At 41.3% G+C, this 12,002-nt stretch overlaps 1 protein-coding gene across 1 annotated transcript in view; it reads left to right on the forward strand.

Annotated features, from left to right (window-relative positions):
- Window positions 1-5,169: 5,169 nt before the first annotated feature.
- The window catches only part of camkvl (CaM kinase-like vesicle-associated, like), a 49,545-nt gene continuing 42,712 nt past the window's right edge, over window positions 5,170-12,002 (forward strand). The window contains exon 1 of the mRNA XM_042492427.1: window positions 5,170-5,404. The gene's annotated coding sequence lies outside the window, so the exon portion shown is untranslated. The remainder of the gene's footprint in view (window positions 5,405-12,002) is intronic.

Here is a 12,002-nt window from a genome sequence, read left to right on the forward strand (position 1 = left end):
TAATTAAGGGCAGGCCCCTCTGAGTGACAGGTTGGCTGTGAAGGGTCTTCACAGTCTATGAGTCAAACCCACATCTTACACTTCCACAGGTCCAGCCTCTTGTTCAAATTTGACTTCTAGCTCCAAAGGTCCAAGATGATGGTGACGATGGCAGAAAAGTCGAACTCAAGGCTTCATACGGTAGTCAACAAATCAGCAGATGACATTGCTGCAGCTACATTCATTATTTTATACAGTCTATGCCAGTTACCCAGTTATGCTCATGTACCCTGTAACTATTAAATGGGTACTCAGTAATTTAACAAAGACTTTCAGGGTAATTTTCCTCTAAAACTGTTGTTATTCCCTTATTCATTAACCTTCTGTCTCCTTCTCTTTTACTTACAGAGGTGTCCGGTAAGTATTTTCTTGATAGTCTTTGTACACTAAACAATCACACAGTAATTTGTGTGCTAAGTGTCATGGCACATATATTGTAAACATGTAAGTGAGCACAGGATGATTCACCATGACTCACATACATGTGTGTGGAAAATTGCCTTATGGAGAAGGGAAGGAATTAAAGGTTATCGGTGCTGCGTAATTGGTGACCCTTGTCTCAGTAAGCCATGATCCCCAGACAGCTGAAGAAATATCATCGATCACACATGGTAAGAATAGCATCTGGAGGCTGGCCTATGGCAAATTCTGAAAATGTCTCAGTCTCACTAATTTGGGTAATTAACAGCAGCGCTCACAACAATTCATGCAGCCGAAACTTCAAACAATCGCTGTCCCCGTCTGTTACAACCGTTAACTAATGAGTCCTCCTGCCATTTAAGCTGCCAGAGAGAAAAATTGTCTGTAGAGTGACCCAGGTCTGATCCAAAAGACACATTTAATGAAAAACAATCCACTGAAGTCATAGTTCCTTCCTCTGTTTTCTTTTTTCCTTTTCATGCGAATTATGACTGATGTTTAATTTTCTTTAGACTGCTATTGATTTTTAAAGGTATGCAAATGTTTCCACTGTTGAAGTCAAGGAGGCATTGCACACTCTACATCTCAACTCAAATATAGCTGCACCAATTAAGGCCAACTCTCCTATGCTACATTAAGCACGTTGGAGAAATCTTTCTATATTACTGTATTATTTATCTCTCAGTGTTGGACTGTGCTGACACGAACCTTGTCAGTGGGTGAAATCAGCTGGAACTTCGATGAGGCACAGCATGCTTAATTTGATTTTTGAGGAATGTGGACAAGATTGTAGAGATAAGAGGAACTCGTTTGACTCACATTTGTTTTTTTCTAATAGTGATTTTTTTTAAATGGATCAGAGGGTTTAGCTTGGCCCTAATTGTGGGGATAAATAATCAGCAAGTTAAGCTTTATCTTTTTTCAGTTTCTTTCTTGCTTTTTCTCTCTTCCTTCCTTCACTGTCAGAGGAGGAGTGAAGTAATTACAACCTGCCTCTGACCCACACTGGCCTGCAGCCCAATGAGGAGGACCATAAAAAGAGAAGAAGTAGAAGGGAAATAAAGATGTATTATAAGAAAAAGAGATGACCAAAATGGGAGAAGAAAGAGATAGAAAAGTGGAAGAAAAAACAGAGAGGAGAGTGACTGAGTGATGGATGCCGATGAGTGCCGATGAGTGACAGAGGGAGGTAGAAGAGGGCAGGCGAGATGAAAGAGGAGGGGGCAAGCAGGATGGTAGAGAGAGAAAGGGAGGGTAAGCTTCCGACAAAAGGAAGTGGGAGACAATCCAGTAAAACACATGGTGAGCGGGTGCACGTGTGTGTGTGTGTGTGTGTGTGTGTGTTTGTGTGTGTGTGCATTCCCGTATATGTTGGAGCAACAACGTGGTAAAGGAGTGCAAGCAGTCGATGGTCACAGCCCTAATAGCATTATATTACTTGATGCCAAATTTGAAATATACGCTGGAAGGCTAAATTGCAGCCTGTTAGGGATTTCATTCTAAATTAAGCCTCTAAGGAGAAAATTTGCATGTAAATCCATGCACCAAACAATTACTGTATGTATGCACAACAATTAGAAGCATTTAAATCTGAGAGTTAAGACAACTGAGTGGGCGCCGCGATAGCTCGTAAAAAAGATGAGCACACACACAAAATGTGCTCGAGTCAGGATGATTATTAAAATACATCAATTGTTTTTTAACCTCTATTCTAGCATGTGAGGATTTTAGTAGCTGATACTGAATGTTTCTAAACTCAGACACATACGTACACACATTTGTCGAGTTGAGGGAGAGCAGAGAAAGAGAAAGGAGTAGAGATAAAACAGTGTGATTCGAGAGAGAGAAAGGGGAAGCAGAATGTGACAAAGTGAGTGAAGGAGAGCCAGAGCTCTGAGCCCTCCTTCTCGATGGCTGTCGGCCTTGAAGCCTGCCGGCTCCGAATGGCACATTTGGCACAGGGATGTTTGCTCCGAGTCCTCAAAGCTACAATGCATTTTACTTTTATCCCAACAGCTGTGCTTTCTGCTTTGCTTTAATGGCACAATTTAGCTGACCTCTTCTCTCTCTGTCTCACTGGAAAACAGGCTTTGTCCAGCAGTGGTTAACAGCAATGTGTTTTCTAGCTTAGTTTTGATGCACTCATGGAGGTGAAGGTCAGTGCTTATCATTAGAAAGACAGTGATTCATGATGATGATTCATAATGAAACATAATGGTCATCTTATGCCACTGTCCCTGCCAGTTAGGAATTCTGCACTGATACTCTCTTGGCCGTCTCTGATCCAACCAGGTTGTTGAGTGTCATCACGAGTGTCCACTAGATCCACTTGGTGCCCATGCATCTCATTTGATAAACCCTTATACCAGTGGTAGAAAGACATTAAGTACATTCAGCAGCTAAGTCAAAGAAGAAAAACAGCCGCCGAAAAGGTCTGCAAATTGGAAGAACAATAAGCTGAGGGAGCTCCTTACCCTCACAGAGGACAATATTGGCTGCCATATAGGGATGACAAATGATTGTATTGCAATGTTATGCCATTGTTATTGTTTAAAAAGCACTGCTGAAGCATATGTTATATCCCACACTGGAGATTGATACTGTTTATTAAATGTCATGCCTCTTTTGCTTCTGGGATGCCGTCACACTGTCTAGAATCACACACTGGAGTGACATGATGTCACTGTTTGGTTCTGTGTAAAAATGGAAATTCTGCACAAAAAGGGACTTCATAGCAGCCATAGAACAGGATTACGATCATGATCTTGGGGCTAAAAACTAAAGCCAATGCAGAAGTGCCAAAAACTGCAGTTCATCAACTGGCCACTTGAGTCTGGCTCAAAAACAGAGAAGATCAACATAGACCCCCATGTAATGTGCCCAACTTTAGAGCAGAAATAAACATGTTTACAGCCTGATACAAAGAGCAGTTGGTGTCTATTGCTAATTTTAGCATTCATGACATCTATATGGGGGTGCATTTTTATATAACTCACCCAATTACATTTTACTTGGGCCCAAAGTTTTGCATATTTAAAGGAGGGGCTGCTTGAGTAACAGGCTGTCTGCGAGGCGTCACTACGGCCTGTGAGTCAGATCCACCCCTCGCTCCTCCACAGTTCCAACCTCTCGTCCAAATATACTCACTTTTGGCTTAAAAAAAGAAACAAGATGGCGATGGCCAAAATGCCAAACTAGAGGCTTCAAAATGTCAGTCCAAAAACCAGTTGGTGACGTCATGTTAGCTATATCTATTATTTACACAGTCACACGTATATGATGTGCATGATATGCTGAAGTTTAAAAGTCAAAATCCTGCGATTACAATTTGCCTAAACATGCACTGTGAAGGTGGTTGTAAGCAGCACAGAACCACCAGAAACCTTCACTGATTAGACTATGCTGATATTTCTTTTATTCCTAGTTGTGTGTCACACACACACACACATACACACACACACACACACACACACACACACACACACACACTCTTTTATACAAATGTATTTTCAGCAAATGGAAGCTGCAGAAAACTCAAGGTATCTTGTGAATGTCTGTGGGAAAAGACTGTAAGCACCTGGACAAAAAGGCATATCCACAAGTGTGTGTGCTTGTGTGTGTGTGTGTGTGTGTGTGTGCATGTGCATGTGCATGCATTTGTGCATGTGTGTGTGTGTGTGAAAGAGAGCAAGTTGATGCAGAGGCAACGATATCGTTCTTATTCTAGCAGCCTTCTACCAAATCTCACGCACACACACACACACACACACATGCACAAATGCATGCACATGCACATGCACACACACACACACACACACACACAAGCACACACACTTGTGGATATGCCTTTTTGTCCAGGTGCTTACAGTCTTTTCCCACAGACATTCACAAGATACCTTGAGTTTTCTGCAGCTTCCATTTGCTGAAAATACATTTGTATAAAATAGCCATCTGTCAGCAGGCACACATACACCAACTTGGCTGTGTGGATGCATCCACTACACACACACAAAAAAAAACACACACACACAGACACATTGCATATTCACAAGCACACACATTCAGCCAGGAAATATCTTGCCCCGGTGACCCTTTCTGCCCTGCACACCCTGCTAGTAGTCTGAAGGATTTTTACATGAAGCATTAGATTCAGGTGGATCAGTCTAAGAGGTGAAAGGTTTCCTCTCCCTATAGTTCTCTCATTTCTTCTTCTTTTTCTCTCCGATTTTTCTCCATCCCACATAAATCTGTCTCGGTTTGTCTGCCTCTGCCAAACACTGATGTCATTGTCCACCATCCAGTGTAGGAGATGAAATGATGAATGTTGAGGTATAATCCTATGCTTTAATCCCGACCACTCCCAATCCGCTGGCTGCCTGCACACACCGGACAGCCGGAGAGAAACTCTTCTGAGGGATGCACACAGTGTTGTTAAACCATTAAACCACAAATAAGATGCAGGGTTTGGTAAGGGGGGGGGGGCACACACATTTGGGCCTCCAGCAGCCTTTAATAATGATCTCACATTATTCAAATATGCCCACCTGCTAGGCACAGAGACAGAGAGGGAGACAAAGAGAGAGAGAGAGACACACACACACACACAGAGAGAGAGAGAGAGAGAGAGAGAGAGAGAGAGATGAAAGATTATTTATTTCTCCTGGTGGGAGACAGTGAGTGAGTGAGAGTGAGTGGGAGGGAGGGCGGCAGTCAGAAACAAGCAAACTAATTCTCACCGAAGAACAGACAGTCGTGCCAGAGAAGGAGCTGCGGTTACTTCACCTCTCTGACGCTCTTTGCACACCAACAAAGAAACCTTATTAGTGTATTTTTTTTTCTTTCTCCTTCGAGTCTACAGCTACCAAGTAGGACCAGACTTTCCATTTTGGATAGGGGGGGCTGCAAACACACGCACCCACACTTCTCCAAGCCGCGACAACTCAAGGTAAGGCATGAACTCAAAGCGTGGTGAATTAATTTCGCTTCAACACCACGATTTAATCGATAGAAAGCAGCCGATGAAGAGATAAAAAGCGATGTTTTTGTGCTGGTAATGATGCGCGCTCTGCGGCCACCGCGCGTAAAACAGCTGCAGTGAAAATCTCCCAACAGGGAAAGCAGGTTAAAAAGTGTCTGGCAGCTCATCGTGCCAATATAAAGTTAAACGAGATGCAGTGTGCGAAATGTGGAGACTTGTTGAGTTCTTGAGTGTTGACGAATGATTGTGTGGCTGCACCTGCCATCAGAGGTACTTACTGTACTTTGCTGTTTTTATCCATTTCTATAATGGCCAGGCTTTCTGCGCTGCATTACAGTAAAAAAAAAGATGCGTTAATGAGGGCAGGTTTAACATCTGAAACCTCAGCTCCCCATCAAAGTGAGTACTTTCACAATTACTGCTGCACTTACTGTAGCCATTTTGCCCTACTAAGAAGTTCCCCCAACAGAGTTATTGACTGTGTCTGGTAGTTTGGAAGGAAATGAGTCCTCTCTGGAGTCAAAGCAAGGCGTTCACATTTTGCTCCTCACACCTTCTCCTTTCACTGATTCCGTGAAACTGCATCATAGATTTTCCAGTTATCCACTTGTTAATTATGCATTAAAAAAAAGTCCAGAAGCATCAGCCACTTTACTTTCTCCATACTGGGTCAGCATATTGACTGCAGACCAGTGTTGACTGAAGGCTGTTATTAAAATAACTTATGGCACATTAAGCTCAAATGTTAATATATGGTGTGATTTGCTGACAGAATGGAGCAGAGGCACATTTACAGTTTGAATCATTTCATATAAACACATTAAAAGTGATTAACTGCTTAGCCACAACAGAATGTATATCCTATTTCAGTTTTTTTGCTATGAAAGCAGAGTCCACCCCCTACTGGCCTCATTAACTTGCTTTATATGAGCTTGTGCAATCTGATAAACGAGGAGAGCAGCAGAGAAGAGAAAACATCACAGAAAATCTAGTATAGGCTACTACACTACTGCACCCCAGAGAGAGACTAAAAGAGGTTGCTGAACTAAGAACGCGAACAAAGTGGCCGAGGAAAAGAGTCTGGGGATGACAAAAGGGGGACAGGCAAGATGAAAAATTAATAAAAGTGGGGAAAAAAAGTGGTCCATCACATTTTTGTGTCATTTGACTTATGAGACTTGAGCCCTGTATTGCTTGCTGTGATTTTATGTAACAACGGGGTGCGAAGAACCTTCTATCAGACAACATTTCTCTCGCAGTTCACACCTGTCTGCTGAGCTGTCAGCTTCACAACATGCACTGTCACATGATGGTCTCAACCAGATCTATCTGTGCGATAACTGTACAATTATCTGCCTCCATGTCTCTAATACTCATTATTATCATGCACATCTGTCTATCTATCTATCTATCTATCTATCTATCTAAGCCAGTGTCCTTTAAGCCAACCTGTAGGCTGCAGTATTTTATGTTTGAACTCATCTCTCGAGACCTCATTTACAGTTTGTGGAAAGGCTGCAGCCTAAAGGACTTTCAAATCATTTTGCCTTTTCATTGTGTATTGTACTGTTCATGGTGAAAAAAACCCTGAAACAGAACAAAAAATCATCTATTCCACTGGACAAGCCAGATAACTGGCAAGCCAACACACACTGCGCATGATCAAACAAAGGTGGTTTCGGTGATATACTGTACGTGTGTGTTCAGGTGTGTGTGCGTATGAGCTTTACGTTTTGTAGTTGCCAACTTGCTTTTTTTGTGAGGATGGAGGCTGAGGTTATAACCTTCATCTGCACCATTAAGCCTGCTACCTTTTAAAAAGTAAAAGGATTCATTTTTGGAGATTTTCAGCTGGCTGACCTCTGATGTGCACTCACTAGTCAGAAACATTTGTAGGATAAAATATAAATGGACAGAAGGGCCGATATGTAAGTCATCTTGCAGTAAAATAATAACTTAGATATAACAATTTTATGAGATTGTAGTTTTATGTAATGTATGAAATGCTGAGCAAACATTTGAGTCACAGTTGAAATCTGGTTGCTTTTGACCTGCTTTTATGATTTAGTCACATTTGTTTGGTTTGTGTGCTGGTCTCATTTTAGCAGGATATCTGGGGGGAAAAGATTTTAATTACATTTTGGGGAAAAGTCACTGTAAGCCATAAGTTAGAGATTTTATTTCTTTTTGTGCGCGATCCAGGTGTAGAACCAAGAACATTTTTCTGCTTATTTTGTACCACTGCATTTTCTTGAATGGGAAAAATCTTGAACATGTATCATCATTGGTTATCACTATGTTTATTTTCAGCCCAGTCCCCTAAAGGGTCAATGCCAATGTTGGCATTGTATGTGTCTGTAGAGCACAAATACATCACATTTGTACATTTATATGTATCATATCCTTGTTTTCTAAAGTGACATAGCAAATGGGCTGACTTTGTCAGCACAAGGTGAGGTGGATGGAACATTGTGTGACACCTTGTCAAGACGCCTTTAAGCAAGAGAGCAGTGTTTGTGACCAACAAACAACTGTCAAGGTCTTGGACAGCAGCTAGCAGGCCTGGACCCAACTGCAGATAACAAGAGGCAGCTGGATGAATCTGACGATTTATTTTAAAAAAAAATCTACAGTCTCAAAATCAAGCAGGCACAGGATAACAGAACCCCAAACCAAAAAAGAAGCTGAACTGACAAAGAACAAAGGAACTGGGCAACTTTAAGTAAGGAGACACTAATTGGGGAAGTGAGATCAGGTGAGTAGACAGCAGGACCAGTGAGGGACAGGTGAGACTAACTAAGGCGAAGCAGACGATCCAGACCCATGGCAACGGGGGGGGGGGGGGATGACCCTGCCCCAAGGCCAAAGTGTGTGTGTGTATATATAGGCCTATATATTCATATATATATATATATATATATATATATATATATATATATATATATATATATTATATATATAAACGCATTAACACATTTAAACTTGTGATCTGATACTCCACCCCTGCACTTACTGTGAAATGGTGCAGTCCATCTGACAGCATTGTTCAAATACGTCGTGCCAATGTAAAGATGTGAAGAGAACTGCAGAGTCAAAATACCTCTCCAAACATCAGGGGCCCCCCAAAAAAAGCCAGGGTCCAGAGATAACAAGAAAATGGAAGGAGAAGAGAGACAGGGGCCAACTGTCTGGAAAAAAAGTGTGAAGACGCAGTAGGTGTGACAGGTGGAGCTGCAGGTGAGGAGTTTGGCAGACTAACTTTAGCAAACACAACCTTGTGTAGCAGGCTCAGTTTTAAGACTACAGTGAAGATACAGACATCTCATTAAACTAGATGACCTTAGACATGTGTCATGTTATATTGTTGGGGAGGGGGCGCAATAACACTCCAAAGTTGTGCTAAATTTTGGCGAGGGAGAGTGAGGCATTAGGGACTATTCATCATTTATGAGAGAGGAGAGAGTGGTGCCAAACAGGTGAAGCATTTCAAATACTTTTTTGAAACCGAAGGGAGGGAGTAATAGTTTTTGATTGGGCTTAGGGGAGGGACAGTTAACTTTAAGATGTTGTATTTTGTATTAAAAACTCACAACTAAGTTTTAAAGGTATTTTTGTTTTAAATCATAGCCCAAAACTGTGAAATGTAGTAATTTATACACTGTATTTAATGTTTTTGTGCACTGGGGGTATTGTTTTTCTTTCTTTTTTTGATGAGCACTTTTTTGTACTCATTGCACCCCCCCCCCCCCCCCCAGCAACGCACACACACCCTTCTAATAGCTGGCCCGGGGAAGACACAAGGGAAGTGAAGTGACCTGAAACCATAGATGTATTATAGTGAATTTGGCTGAAACGTGAGAGATGTGATGAAAAAGAAAGAAAACAGGAAATACTTAAATGACGAATAAAATTAAATAAAGGAAACACATGACCTTAACAAGGAGATCAGAGCTGATCGTGATAACAAAACCAGTTGTTTTTTAGTGATTCATAGCCTCATTTTCAGCTGCTTTTTAGCCACCAAACGTGGGTGTTTTTGAGTGACCGGTTGCTGTGTTTCCATCAGAAGGTGCTGCAAAAAGTGTTGTTTTTTTTTTTACAGAGACATTGCTGCGTTTCCAGCCAGGATTCTGCCACAAAACCCAGGTATTTTAAGCCAAAACATAGTCTTTTCCTAATCATAACCTAACTATCATCATAATGAGTTTTGTTCTTAACCTTATATTAATCACTGCATTGCTGAAACATAGATTTTACATGTATTCCCCACATAATAATAATATGCAAATGCAATGTATCCGTGGTTTGCAGAAACTTACAATCAACATTTAATTATGCCAATTGAGTCAGTATTTTCTGCAGATCAAAATGCAGATAAAAAGCATTTTTAACAGGATGGAGAGGGAATGGTTGATAGCGTGACACCTAGGAAAAACACCTGCCAAGCTGTGTAGCATTGTCATCACTGCAATTTCAGCAGATTCTTTGCCACCAAATGTGGGTATTTTTCAGTGACCCGTCACAGAGATTGTGTCACGAAAAAGCATGTTTTTTTGTTTGTCTTTTTCTTAGCAGAGACATTGCTGCATTTTCTGCAGGGGTAGTGCCACAACAAGCAATAGTTTTGGTTTGCAGAGATATACAATGCCAGCGTTTGTTCTGGTGATTAGGTTGGTACTTTCAGCAGATCATTTTGTAACATGTATCCACTATTAGAATAACACATGTTGAAGAGATGGAGCTTTAGTGGAGGTATTCACTCTCCAGCTTCTGCTTGGTTTTGCTGTTGAACAAGTTGAACATCAACAATAAGTTATTCTGCTGACATCCATTTCAGTTTTTCATAGTTTTAATTTACCGGCAGGGTGGATTTATGCAGTAAACAGGAAATTCGCTGACAAAATCACATAATCAAAGAGCTATGTGTGCCTGAAATCTATAAATGTTCACTTTGAACTCAATTAAATGGAAGAGTGGGTTTTGACTGCTTCCACCAGCCTCTCAACATCAATCGTATTGATTATCAAACAGTTCATGGAGGGTGAAGATTGTAGTTATTAGAACACCGATCCAATATGAGTAGGTTTCAAGTAATGCCTTTGTGATGGAAAAAAACAGAAGAAAGAATGAGGATGGAAGAGATGAGTGATGCTCATGTTTACAGTAACATTGGTGGTATCGATCAGCCCACATCTTTCTCTGAGTTGACTCACTGCAGTCTGAACAGAGAGGATGAAGGAAATGTACTATTTAAAACACAAAGAACTTGAACTTTAAGAAAAAACTTGAATATTGCTTATTGATAATATTGGTCGGTTCTGGACTGAAAAAGTGTAGCGAATAAGAGTCATTTTTTTTATCGATTTATGATTTCATTGATAGAAAACCTGATGCCAAGTTTGCGTAAATGCTGGTGCAATGCGGACATCAATATCCCATTATAATGTAATGGTGTGCCATAATAGCTATTACCAGTGGATGTAGTAAACACCCTCCGATTCCTCCGTGGTTGAATGTGAATCTTTCCCACTGAGACTCGCTGAGGCACAGGGAACAGAGTCCCAGGCTGCAGTCTGCACCCACCAACCACAGAGATTTTCCATCACAGCAGCCAGGATAGGTTACAGATGGTGGTTGTAGGAGATAAAGAGGTGCATAGATCCATCAATATGACTTTTCGAACCCTCTGTGTAATGTAACGCTGTGTTTGCTCCCTGCCGCCATACTTGGTGGCAAGTAATGATCCTCATGTGCCCTAGAGGCTTGGAGATAATGCTGCTTTTGACAAAAACTTGGCAAACATTGGCCAAGCTGAAAAAACAGAAAAGTCACACTAAAGTAGTGGTTAGACGGTGGAGCCATCAGTGCCAAGAGTTTAAAAAAATCCAATCAAAACCTTGCTTATTTCCTCACACATCACCACCTTTGTTACATAAACATGAGCTTGAGGATAAACTGCACACACGGCATATGTTTGTTTTTCCCTTAACTGAGTTTGGTGCCAGAGGTATCTCATGTCCTGCCCTCCTTGCTCATCTTCTGCCTTCCTGCTCTCACACGCTCCCATCTCATCTGCTCCGTCTCCTCCAGCTGAGCCCTCTGTCCTCTGCTGAACCCCCAACATGCTTTCTATCTATCTCGACATACTATTACAGTACATTATGCAAAGAGCTGACAACCTTTACTTATACTTTTCATGACATTTGCTTGTTATGACATAATTTACCATAGTATCGTTAGTTTGGAGGGATGTTGCAAATGACTTGCACAAACATAATAAATGCAAGCAGTTCAGACATTTGCATGTGTGTATTTAGAATTGTAAATTGACACAATAATTCCCCAATAAGACCATGCTAGACGAGAAATCCCACCACAGTTGTCTGGAAGTGTAATTCATTAAAATGGTATGCAAGCGCATTTTGCCGAAAGGAAATTTTGCAGTGTCATCTCAGAGACTCAACTTATGATCTAAGACATATGCAAATGAAAACACCAGTTAGCTGTAGCTGGACTACAGGAGGCAGGGCACACATGGGGACATTTCTGGAATATGCTGCAGATG

The sequence above is a fragment of the Plectropomus leopardus genome, chromosome 8 (assembly GCF_008729295.1).
Source record: "Plectropomus leopardus isolate mb chromosome 8, YSFRI_Pleo_2.0, whole genome shotgun sequence".
Classification (NCBI taxonomy): Eukaryota; Metazoa; Chordata; class Actinopteri; order Perciformes; family Serranidae; genus Plectropomus; species Plectropomus leopardus.